The sequence below is a fragment of the Hemibagrus wyckioides genome, linkage group LG21 (genome assembly GCF_019097595.1).
Source record: "Hemibagrus wyckioides isolate EC202008001 linkage group LG21, SWU_Hwy_1.0, whole genome shotgun sequence".
Lineage (NCBI taxonomy): Eukaryota > Metazoa > Chordata > Actinopteri > Siluriformes > Bagridae > Hemibagrus > Hemibagrus wyckioides.
Window position 1 is genome coordinate 771,341 of NC_080730.1, and position 12,500 is coordinate 783,840.

The 12,500-nt window shown below is 37.5% G+C and overlaps 1 long non-coding RNA gene across 2 annotated transcripts in view; it reads right to left on the reverse strand.

Moving 5' to 3' along the window:
• Positions 1-9,771, reverse strand: part of LOC131342285 (uncharacterized) — a 14,704-nt gene extending 4,933 nt beyond the window's left edge. Inside the window, exons 1-2 of one of the 2 annotated variants that reach the window (XR_009203015.1) lie at positions 9,526-9,771; positions 9,232-9,294 (exon numbers count right to left, since the gene is read on the reverse strand). This is a non-coding gene — a long non-coding RNA (uncharacterized LOC131342285). Of the gene's footprint in view, positions 1-9,231 lie in introns of both variants that reach the window. The other variant, XR_009203014.1, reaches the window with a different exon arrangement.
• Positions 9,772-12,500: the final 2,729 nt, after the last annotated feature.

Sequence of the window (12,500 nt, forward strand, 5' to 3'; positions counted from 1 at the left end):
TAGTATAGTATCAGTGTAGTATAGTAACAGTGTAGTATAGTATCAGTGTAGTGTAGTAACAGTGTATTATAGTAACAGTGTAGTATAGTAACAGTGTAGTATAGTATCAGTGTAGTATAGTAACAGTGTATTATAGTAACAGTGTAGTATAGTATCAGTGTAGTATAGTAACAGTGTAGTATAGTATCAGTGTAGTATAGTAACAGTGTAGTATAGTAACAGTGTATTATAGTAACAGTGTAGTATAGTAACAGTGTAGTATAGTATCAGTGTAGTATAGTAACAGTGTATTATAGTAACAGTGTAGTATAGTATCAGTGTAGTATAGTAACAGTGTAGTATAGTATCAGTGTAGTATAGTAACAGTGTAGTATAGTAACAGTGTATTATAGTAACAGTGTATTATAGTAACAGTGTAGTATAGTATCAGTGTAGTATAGTAACAGTGTAGTATAGTATCAGTGTAGTATAGTATCAGTGTAGTATAGTAACAGTGTAGTATAGTATCAGTGTAGTATAGTAACAGTGTAGTATAGTAACAGTGTATTATAGTAACAGTGTAGTATAGTATCAGTGTATTATAGTAACAGTGTAGTATAGTATCAGTGTAGTATAGTAACAGTGTAGTATAGTAACAGTGTAGTATAGTATCAGTGTAGTATAGTAACAGTGTAGTATAGTAACAGTGCAGTATAGTATCAGTGTAGTATAGTAACAGTGTAGTATAGTATCAGTGTAGTATAGTAACAGTGTATTATAGTAACAGTGTAGTATAGTATCAGTGTAGTATAGTAACAGTGTAGTATAGTAACAGTGTAGTATAGTAACAGTGTAGTATAGTATCAGTGTAGTATAGTATCAGTGTATTATAGTAACAGTGTAGTATAGTATCAGTGTAGTATAGTATCAGTGTAGTATAGTAACAGTGTAGTATAGTATCAGTGTAGTATAGTATCAGTGTAGTATAGTATCAGTGTATTATAGTAACAGTGTAGTATAGTATCAGTGTAGTATAGTATCAGTGTATTATAGTAACAGTGTAGTATAGTAACAGTGTATTATAGTAACAGTGTAGTATAGTATCAGTGTAGTATAGTATCAGTGTATTATAGTAACAGTGTAGTATAGTAACAGTGTATTATAGTAACAGTGTAGTATAGTATCAGTGTAGTATAGTATCAGTGTATTATAGTAACAGTGTAGTATAGTATCAGTGTAGTATAGTATCAGTGTATTATAGTAACAGTGTAGTATAGTAACAGTGTATTATAGTAACAGTGTAGTATAGTAACAGTGTATTATAGTAACAGTGTAGTATAGTATCAGTGTAGTATAGTATCAGTGTATTATAGTAACAGTGTAGTATAGTAACAGTGTATTATAGTAACAGTGTAGTATAGTATCAGTGTAGTATAGTATCAGTGTATTATAGTAACAGTGTAGTATAGTATCAGTGTAGTATAGTATCAGTGTATTATAGTAACAGTGTAGTATAGTAACAGTGTATTATAGTAACAGTGTAGTATAGTAACAGTGTATTATAGTAACAGTGTATTATAGTAACAGTGTAGTATAGTATCAGTGTAGTATAGTAACAGTGTAGTATAGTAACAGTGTAGTATAGTAACAGTGTATTATAGTATCAGTGTAGTATAGTATCAGTGTAGTATAGTATCAGTGTATTATAGTAACAGTGTAGTATAGTATCAGTGTAGTATAGTATCAGTGTATTATAGTAACAGTGTAGTATAGTAACAGTGTATTATAGTAACAGTGTAGTATAGTAACAGTGTATTATAGTAACAGTGTATTATAGTATCAGTGTAGTATAGTATCAGTGTAGTATAGTAACAGTGTAGTATAGTAACAGTGTAGTATAGTAACAGTGTATTATAGTATCAGTGTAGTATAGTATCAGTGTATTATAGTATCAGTGTAGTATAGTAACAGTGTAGTATAGTAACAGTGTAGTATAGTATCAGTGTATTATAGTATCAGTGTAGTATAGTAACAGTGTAGTATAGTAACAGTGTATTATAGTATCAGTGTAGTATAGTAACAGTGTAGTATAGTAACAGTGTAGTATAGTAACAGTGTATTATAGTATCAGTGTAGTATAGTAACAGTGTAGTATAGTATCAGTGTATTATAGTAACAGTGTAGTATAGTATCAGTGTAGTATAGCATCAGTGTAGTATAGTAACAGTGTATTATAGTAACAGTGTATTATAGTAACAGTGTAGTATAGTATAAGTGTAGTATAGTATCAGTGTATTATAGTAACAGTGTAGTATAGTAACAGTGTATTATAGTATCAGTGTAGTATAGTAACAGTGTATTATAGTAACAGTGTATTATAGTAACATATAATGTAACGTCACTATAATACACTGTCACTATACTACACTGTCACTATAATACACTGTCACTATACTACACTGTTACTATAATACATTGTTACTATAATACACTGTCACTATACTACACTGTCACTATACTACACTGTCACTATAATACACTGTCACTATACTACACTGTTACTATAATACATTGTTACTATAATACACTGTCACTATACTACACTGTCACTATACTACACTGTCACTATAATACACTGTCACTATACTACACTGTTACTATAATACATTGTTACTATAATACACTGTCACTATACTACACTGTCACTATAACAGTGTTTTATAGTAACAGTGTAGTATAGTAACAATGTATGGTATGGTATAGTATATTATGGTATAGTATGGTATGGTAAGGTATGGTATATTATGGTATGGTATGGTATAGTATGGTATGCTATAGTATGGTATATTATGGTATGGTATGGTATAGTATGGAATTGTATGGTATGGTATATTATGGTATAGTATGGTATGGTATAGTATAGTATGGTATGGTATGGTATGGTATGGTATAGTATAGTATAGTATGGTATAGTATGGTATGGTATGGCATGATATAGTATGGTATATTATTGTATATTATGGTATATTATGTTATATTATGGTATATTATGGTATAGTATGGTATGGTAAGGTATGGTATTTTATTGTATGGTATATTATGGTATAGTATGGTATAGTATGGTATGGTATAGTATGGTATGGTATTGTATGGTATGGTATATTATGGTATATTATGGTATAGTATGGTATATTATGGTATCGTATGGTATGGTATAGTATGGTATGGTATAGTATAGTATAGTATGGTATAGTATGGTATGGTATGGCATGATATAGTATGGTATATTATTGTATATTATGGTATATTATGTTATATTATGGTATATTATGGTATAGTATGGTATGGTAAGGTATGGTATTTTATTGTATGGTATATTATGGTATAGTATGGTATAGTATGGTATGGTATAGTATGGTATGGTATTGTATGGTATGGTATGGTATGGTATGGTATGGTATGGTATAGTATGGTATGGTATGGTATGGTATGGTATGGTATGGTATGGTATGGTATATTATGGTATATTATGGTATGGTATGGTATGGTATTGTATGGTATGGTATATTATGGTATAGTATGGTATGGTATAGTATGGTATTGTATGGTATAGTATGGTATGCTATAGTATGGTATATTATGGTATGGTATGGTATAGTATGGAATTGTATGGTATGGTATATTATGGTATAGTATGGTATGGTATAGTATAGTATGGTATGGTATGGTATGGTATGGCATGATATAGTATGGTATATTATGGTATAGTATGGTATATTATGGTATAGTATGGTATGGTATAGTATAGTATAGTATGGTATAGTATGGTATGGTATGGCATGATATAGTATGGTATATTATGGTATATTATGTTATATTATGTTATATTATGGTATAGTATGGTATATTATGGTATAGTATGGTATGGTATAGTATGGTATAGTATGGTATGGTATGGCATGATATAGTATGGTATATTATGGTATATTATGGTATAGTATGGTATGGTATAGTATGGTATGGTATGGTATGGCATGATATAGTATGGTATATTATGGTATATTATGGTATAGTATGGTATGGTATGGTATGGTATAGTATGGTATTGTATGGTATGGTATATTATGGTATAGTATGGTATAGTATGGTATGGTATGGTATGGCATGGTATATTATGGTATATTATGGTATATTATGTTATATTATGGTATATTATGGTATAGTATGGTATGGTATGGTATAATATGGTATGGTATAGTATAGTATATTATGGTATAGTATGGTTTAGTATGGTATGGTATAGCATGGTATGGTATAGTATGGTATATTATGGTATGGTATGGTATGGCATGATATAGTATGGTATATTATGGTATGGTATGGTATGGTATGGTATGGTATGGTATGGTATAGTATGGTATGGTATAGTATAGTATGGTATAGTATGGTATGGTATGGCATGATATAGTATGGTATATTATGGTATATTATGGTATATTATGGTATATTATGGTATGATATGGTATAGTATGGTATTGTATGGTATGGTATACTATGGTATAGTATGGTATAGTATGGTATGGTATGGCATGATATAGTATGGTATATTATGGTATATTATGGTATATTATGGTATATTATGGTATAGTATGGTATGGTATGGTATAATATGGTATGGTATAGCATGGTATGGTATAGTATGGTATATTATGGTATGGTATGGTATGGTATGGTGTATTATGGTATAGTATGGTATGGTATGGTATAGTATGGTATATTATGGTATAGTATGGTATGGTATGGTATAGTATGGTATTGTATTCTATGGTATAGTATGGTGTAGTATGGTATGGTAGAGTATGGTATGGTATATTATGGTATACTATGGTATGGTATGGTATAGTATCGTATTGTATGGTATGGTATGGTATATTATGGTATAGTATAGTATATTATGGCATGGTATGGTATAGTATGGTATGGTATAGTATAGTATGGTATGGTATGGTATGGTATGGCATGATATAGTATGGTATATTATGGTATATTATGGTATCGTATGGTATGGTATAGTATGGTATGGTATAGTATGGTATGGTATGGTATGGTATGGTATGGTATGGTATGGTATGGTATGGTATAGTATGGTATGGTATGGTATGGTATGGTATGGTATGGTATGGTATGGTATGGTATGGTATGGTATGGTATGGTATGGTATATTATGGTATGGTATGGTATGGTATGGTATATTATGGTATGGTATGGTATGGTATGGTATATTATGGTATGGTATGGTATGGTATGGTATAGTATGGTATGGTATGGTATATTATGGTATGGTATAGTATAGTATAGTATGGTATGGTATGGTATGGTATGGTATAGTATGGTATAGTATGGTATGGTATGGTATGGTATGGTATGGTATGGTATGGTATATTATGGTATGGTATAGTATGGTATGGTATGGTATAGTATGGTATGGTATGGTATATTATGGTATGGTATAGTATAGTATAGTATGGTATGGTATGGTATGGTATGGTATGGTATGGTATGGTATGGTATGGTATAGTATGGTATGGTATGGTATGGTATGGTATGGTATGGTATAGTATGGTATGGTATGGTATGGTATGGTATGGTATGGTATGGTATGGTATGGTATGGTATATTATGGTATGGTATAGTATGGTATGGTATGGTATGGTATATTATGGTATGGTATGGTATGGTATGGTATGGTATGGTATATTATGGTATGGTATGGTATGGTATGGTATGGTATGGTATAGTATGGTATGGTATGGTATATTATGGTATGGTATAGTATAGTATAGTATGGTATGGTATGGTATGGTATAGTATGGTATAGTATGGTATGGTATGGTATGGTATGGTATGGTATGGTATGGTATATTATCGTATAGTATGGTATATTATGTTATATTATAATAGTGTATGGTATAGTATGGTATAGTATGGTATGGTATGGTATGGTATGGTATATTATCGTATAGTATGGTATATTATGTTATATTATAATAGTGTATGGTATAGTATGGTATAGTATGGTATGGTATGGTATGGTATGGTATGGTATAGTATGGTATGGTATGGTATGGTATGGTATGGTATATTATGTTATATTATAATAGTGTATGGTATAGTATGGTATAGTATGGTATGGTATGGTATGGTATGGTATGGTATGGTATGGTATATTATCGTATAGTATGGTATATTATGTTATATTATAATATTGTATGGTATAGTATGGTATAGTATACTATACTATACTATACTATACTATCTTACCCAGAAGCCTTGTCTATAAGGCACAGCAGTGACTGACTGACAGACAAACACACACACAAGCACACACACGCACACACACACACACACACGCTTACTTTCTTTATTTTTTTCTAATATTCTTTAATTTATGGCAGATACAAGCAAGTTCTGTGCAAACACTGGGGTAAAAGATGTGCAAATGAGGTCATTAAAAAAATGTCCAGTAGCAGCAAGCAGCAAGACATAAAGAGAAATCTGTTCGTGTCTGACATCATTCTGGATTTATAGCATCATTTACACTGAAACCTGTAATCTATTATTAACTCGAATACTCAGATATTTACATCACTGTTTTTGGTAGTAAAAGAATAACACAGTGCTTGTGATGGGGGAGGAAGTAGTGATGGAGGAGGAGGAGGAGGTTATGGGCAGAAGGAGGAAGGATGTCAGGATAAGACGTGGCCTTGACTCTTCCTCTATCTCTGACACACACAGCAGATTAGCGGCTAATTTCTGCTGAACACAGCATAGACATGACACATTTCCTTCCTCTTGTCAAAACACCAAAGTCCACATGGAGAGGAATAACTGTTTCATAACCAGGTGTAGAAACTCAGAGTAGAGACAGAGTGAAGAGGATGAAGTGAATCTAGTCAAGTGCTGGGTCTCAAATCACACAAATGCTGACCGCAGCATAAGTAATGTAGTTCCGTAGAATGAGGCTGGATGATGGACTGTACCATTCCGCTCTGGGGGGGTGACATTAACTAGAATTCTGACATTTTGCCTACATGAACATTGTCACTTAACAACTAGTTTATATTTAGCACAGGTTTAATGTCACATCACATCAGTGTACAGGATTTATTTTCCTGTATGAACCTGCTACAGTCCGATCTACTCTTCTGTCTTTAGATTTGATGATATTTGCGTCTGTGAGAAACGTATCAGACCATCAATCTACTCCTAGAACTGTGACTGATCTTCCTGATCTTACTGCTAGTGATGGTAAGCTATGAGATTTCAGACAGGAAACTTATGCAACTCAGCAGATGAGTCTACATCCTGCACATTTTATGTAACCATGTGTTAATGATGTGTTAATGATGTGTTAATGATGTATTAATGCTGCTGAAGGTTTCTGCCAGTAAAGCTGAGGATCTTACAGTTTTTTTGTTTGTAATGTTTAGTAATGTTCAGAAATTCAACTTTCTTATAAAATGCATCAGGAACATTTCACTGAATATAATGTTTATAAAAAAACAAAAACAAAAAAGAGTAAAATTCTCTACAACAGTCTATAAAGTCTGTAGGATGAAGAGTGATGGATACACACACACACACACACTCTGTCTCTCTCTCTCTTACACTCACTTAGAGCTCAGAGCTGCACTATTGATGTGCTCAAAGTCCATTAAAGGAAACACACACACACACACACGCACACACACACACGCACATTAGACAAGTCTAAAGTTCAGTGACCTGAACATTTCTATAGGAGGCTAAAGAAGACTTCAAGAAAAATGTGGACCGTAACAGCTTACAGCACAGCGCTGCTGAGATCTGGACTCTGATTGGTCAGAAAGTGTTGATTAATGTTCATGGACTAACACACACACACACACAGTTTTCTGTAAGGTCCATATAGTCCACACTTCTAGAAGAGTAATGATTTATAATCCTATTATAAATCTTTTTGGTCTTATGGATATTTACTTAAATAATTTGCTTACTTTCTTTATTTTTTTCTATTTTTTTCTTTAATTAATGGCAATTAAAAATAGCTGGTTTTCACTAAATGTCCTCACTTCCTGAGCCACTGAACCACTTCACCTGTGTGTGTGTGGGTGTGTGTGTGTGTGTGTGTGTATTTTACATCAAAATATATCAACTGTAATATTATTGTAGTATACATGATGGAAAGTTCTGCAAAGCAGGAAATTGTGTGTGTGTGTGTGTGTGTGTGTGTGTGTAGGTAGGTCAGAGAAGGACAGATTTGCAATCACCTGTTAAACTTTGACTAAACACCGGATACAGAGAAGCTGAGAGTTCACCACACACACACACACACACACACACACACACTTAGCGGGGGCTAAGGTGGAAATCTATATCTACATAGCTGTCTCTCTCTCTCTCTCTCTGTCTGTTTTTCCATCTGTCTCTCTTTGTCGGTCTGTCTGTCTCTCTCTATCTGTCTGTCTCTATCTGTCTGTCTGTCTCTCTGTTTGTTTGTTTGTCGGCCTGTGTGTCTCTCTGTTGGTCTGTCTGTCTCTCTCTATCTGTCTCTCTGTCTGTCAGGCTGTCTCTCTCTCTCTCTCTCTCTCTCTGTCTCTCTCTCTGTGGTTTGTACAGCGCTGCTCATTAAAGGTCTTCATTTGAAAGTTTCTCTCCTCGGTCAGTAGGTGAGAGATGACCACACAGTGAAATGAGACACATCGTGTTATTCAGTGAGTAAAAATCATCTTAAATAAAACCTCAGGTGGTTTACGTTTTAAAATCTCGAAGCTTTAAACATTCTGAATGATTTAACTTGGACATTTACTGAGACTGATCTGCTTTATTTAGACTTGTTTTAGTGTGTCTGTGTTTTATAAAATTAATTCCAGATTTCCTTCAGCTTTAGGGAGGAAGTGACACTTGACCACGTCGTTGCACTTCCTGTCATGACAGAATTGAGAATTGAAATTGCACTTTGACCTCAAAGCCTTGGGTTTGAACTGATTTATCTGCTCTGTGAAAAAAACCCAAGCAGAGACGAGGACGAGTTCGGAGAGACTTCACCTCATTCCTCATTCACAAAACCAGAGCAGTTTAAATCATCCTCTATCATTTCTCAGGTGTCTTTACAATGCAGTGTGATTGGCTGAGAGCTGCAGGATGAGGACACACTCCTATGTGTGTGTGTGTGTGTGTGTGTGTGTGTGGGTGTGTGTGTGTGAGTCTTACCTTGCTGGTGTTATCATGTTTCAGGGCGTTGGTTCACTCAGCCACGTCAGGTTTATACATGAGCTGAGAGAAACGTTAGAAAAGAAAAAACACATGCCCTGGAATAACCTCAATATTTCACTGTGATTATCTTAAAGTGACAGTACACACACACACACACACACACACACACACACAGCATTAACACGTCTTCCTACACAAACTGCGTCATGAAATAACACGAGTCTTTATCAAATTAAATACACAAAACTATATTAGAATGCAAATCACTTGTAGTGTACATGCTCCACCCACCAGACTACAGGCCACACCCCCTCTCTGAGGCTGATCCACTTCACGTTTTCACTACATTCAGATTTTCCTTTCTGTATACTTCTGTATAAATCACACACACACACACACACACACACAGTGTTCTCTGTGTTATCATGTCTGTGTCTTCCACACGTCTGAAAATAGACACAAGAATGAAAAGAAGAGCTGAGTGTGTGATCGTGAGTCAGAGACACAGAGACTGTCCAAGTGTCCGTCCAATCATCCTCCTGAAGGGAAGAACAGAGATACACACACACACATGTGCACACATGCGCACATACTCACACAGACACACACACTCATACACTCACATTCACACACACATACACTCACAAACACACACACACACACACACACACATATACATACACACAAAAACATACACTTACATACACACATAATTCAGTTATAATACACACAAGAGTGGGGTGTAAAATTGTACTTAAACTGTTGCTTTTAACAAAATTCTGTTGTGTGTGAGTGTGTGTGTGTCTGTGTGAGTGTGTGCGTGTGTGTCTGTGTGAGTGAGTGCGTGTGTGTCTGTGAGTGAGTGTGTGTGTGTGTCTGTGTGAGTGAGTGTGTGTGTGTGTCTGTGTGAGTGTGTGCGTGTGTGTCTGTGTGAGTGAGTGCGTGTGTGTCTGTGAGTGAGTGTGTGTGTGTCTGTGTGAGTGAGTGTGTGTGTGTGTCTGTGTGAGTGAGTGTGTGTGTGTCTGTGTGAGTGAGTGTGTGTGTCTGTGAGTGAGTGTGTGTGTGTGTCTGTGTGAGTGAGTGTGTGTGTGTGTCTGTGTGAGTGAGTGTGTGTGTGTGTCTGTGTGAGTGAGTGTGCGTGTGTGTCTGTGTGAGTGAGTGTGTGTGTGTGTCTGTGTGAGTGAGTGTGTGTGTGTCTGTGTGAGTGAGTGCGTGTGTGTCTGTGTGAGTGAGTGCGTGTGTGTCTGTGTGAGTGAGTGTGTGTGTGTCTGTGTGAGTGAGTGTGCGTGTGTGTCTGTGTGAGTGAGTGTGTGTGTCTGTGTGAGTGAGTGTGTGTGTGTCTGTGTGAGTGAGTGTGTGTGTGTGTCTGTGTGAGTGAGTGTGTGTGTGTGTCTGTGTGAGTGAGTGTGTGTGTGTGTCTGTGTGAGTGAGTGTGTGTGTGTCTGTGTGAGTGAGTGTGCGTGTGTGTCTGTGTGAGTGAGTGTGCGTGTGTGTCTGTGTGAGTGAGTGTGTGTGTGTCTGTGTGAGTGAGTGTGTGTGTGTCTGTGTGAGTGAGTGTGTGTGTCTGTGTGAGTGAGTGTGCGTGTGTGTCTGTGTGAGTGAGTGTGTGTGTGTCTGTGTGAGTGAGTGTGTGTCTGTGTGAGTGAGTGTGCGTGTGTGTCTGTGTGAGTGAGTGTGTGTGTGTCTGTGTGAGTGAGTGTGTGTGTGTCTGTGTGAGTGAGTGTGTGTGTCTGTGTGAGTGAGTGTGCGTGTGTGTCTGTGTGAGTGAGTGTGTGTGTGTCTGTGTGAGTGAGTGCGTGTGTGTCTGTGTGAGTGAGTGCGTGTGTGTCTGTGTGAGTGTGTGCGTGTGTGTCTGTGTGAGTGTGTGCGTGTGTGTCTGTGTGAGTGAGTGCGTGTGTGTCTGTGTGAGTGTGTGCGTGTGTGTCTGTGTGAGTGTGTGTGTGTCTGTGTGAGTGTGTGCGTGTGTGTCTGTGTGAGTGCGTGTGTGTCTGTGTGAGTGTGTGCGTGTGTGTCTGTGTGAGTGTGTGCGTGTGTGTCTGTGAGTGAGTGTGTGTGTGTCTGTGTGAGTGAGTGCGTGTGTGTCTGTGTGAGTGTGTGCGTGTGTGTCTGTGTGAGTGAGTGCGTGTGTGTCTGTGTGAGTGAGTGTGTGTGTGTCTGTGTGAGTGTGTGCGTGTGTGTCTGTGTGAGTGAGTGCGTGTGTGTCTGTGTGAGTGTGTGCGTGTGTGTCTGTGTGAGTGTGTGCGTGTGTGTCTGTGAGTGAGTGTGTGTGTGTCTGTGTGAGTGTGTGTGTCTGTGAGTGTGTGTCTGTGTGAGTGTGTGCGTGTGTGTCTGTGAGTGAGTGTGTGTGTGTCTGTGTGAGTGTGTGTGTCTGTGAGTGTGTGTCTGTGTGAGTGTGTGCGTGTGTGTCTGTGAGTGAGTGTGTGTGTGTCTGTGTGAGTGTGTGTGTCTGTGAGTGTGTGTCTGTGTGAGTGTGTGCGTGTGTGTCTGTGAGTGAGTGTGTGTGTGTCTGTGTGAGTGTGTGTGTCTGTGAGTGTGTGTCTGTGTGAGTGTGTGCGTGTGTGTCTGTGTGAGTGTGTGTGTGTCTGTGTGAGTGTGTGTGTGTCTGTGTGAGTGAGTGTGTGTCTGTGTGAGTGAGTGCGTGTGTGTCTGTGTGAGTGAGTGCGTGTGTGTCTGTGTGAGTGTGTGTCTGTGTGAGTGTGTGCGTGTGTGTCTGTGTGAGTGAGTGTGCGTGTGTCTGTGTGAGTGTGTGTCTGTGTGAGTGAGTGTCTGTGTGAGTGTGTGCGTGTGTGTCTGTGTGAGTGTGTGCGTGTGTGTCTGTGTGAGTGAGTGTGTGTGTCTGTGAGTGAGTGTGTGTCTGTGTGAGTGTGTGCGTGTGTGTCTGTGTGAGTGAGTGTGTCTGTGTGAGTGAGTGTGTGTGTGTCTGTGTGAGTGAGTGTGTGTGTGTCTGTGTGAGTGAGTGCGTGTGTGTCTGTGTGAGTGAGTGTGTGTGTGTCTGTGTGAGTGTGTGCGTGTGTGTCTGTGTGAGTGTGTGCGTGTGTGTCTGTGTGAGTGAGTGCGTGTGTGTCTGTGTGAGTGAGTGTGTCTGTGTGAGTGTGTGTGTGTGTCTGTGTGAGTGTGTGTGTGTCTGTGTGAGTGTGTGCGTGTGTGTCTGTGTGAGTGTGTGTGTGTCTGTGTGAGTGTGTGCGTGTGTGTCTGTGTGAGTGAGTGCGTGTCTGTGTGAGTGTGTGTGTGTCTGTGTGAGTGTGTGTGTGTCTGTGTGAGTGTGT